Source organism: Penaeus monodon, chromosome 31 (assembly GCF_015228065.2).
Source record: "Penaeus monodon isolate SGIC_2016 chromosome 31, NSTDA_Pmon_1, whole genome shotgun sequence".
Taxonomy (NCBI): Eukaryota; Metazoa; Arthropoda; class Malacostraca; order Decapoda; family Penaeidae; genus Penaeus; species Penaeus monodon.
In genome coordinates this window covers 21,627,429-21,627,810 of record NC_051416.1, presented here as the reverse complement: position 1 = coordinate 21,627,810, position 382 = coordinate 21,627,429, and the positions used below count along the sequence as shown (strand labels likewise).

The window sequence follows — 382 nt, the reverse complement described above, 5'->3', positions numbered from 1 at the left end:
GCGTGTCTTATATCCCCCAAGGAAGGGAGAACTGCCGACGACGAAGGGAGACCTGCGGCCGCCTGACAGTGCACAGCAAGACGAGTTGTTTAGCGAGAGAGAGAGGAAAGGATAGTGCGGGGCGCGATGGCCAGGTGTCAGCACGCCTAGAGGAGGCGGCCGCGGATTTTCCCCCTTTCGTTTCCCCATTTCGGCGGCGGTCGTCTGATTTCGCGATGGAGCAGCCGGCAGTCGGCCCCTAAGGATTGTTTCAATAAACACGCTTGTCGCTCTTGTTCGCTCCCTCTGTGGCTGTCAGAGCTAATGCACATACGTAAAGTACAGGAGGTTTGTGGCTCTGCTGGGTGGAGGGGAAAGAGGTGTTTTCTCTCTGCATGATTCA

General features: G+C 56.8%; 1 protein-coding gene across 16 annotated transcripts in view; it reads left to right on the top strand.

Annotated features, from left to right (window-relative positions):
• LOC119593093 (cytoplasmic dynein 1 intermediate chain-like) overlaps positions 1-382 on the top strand; it is a 47,628-nt gene that overhangs the window by 303 nt on the left and 46,943 nt on the right. The gene's annotated exons all lie outside the window — the stretch shown is intronic.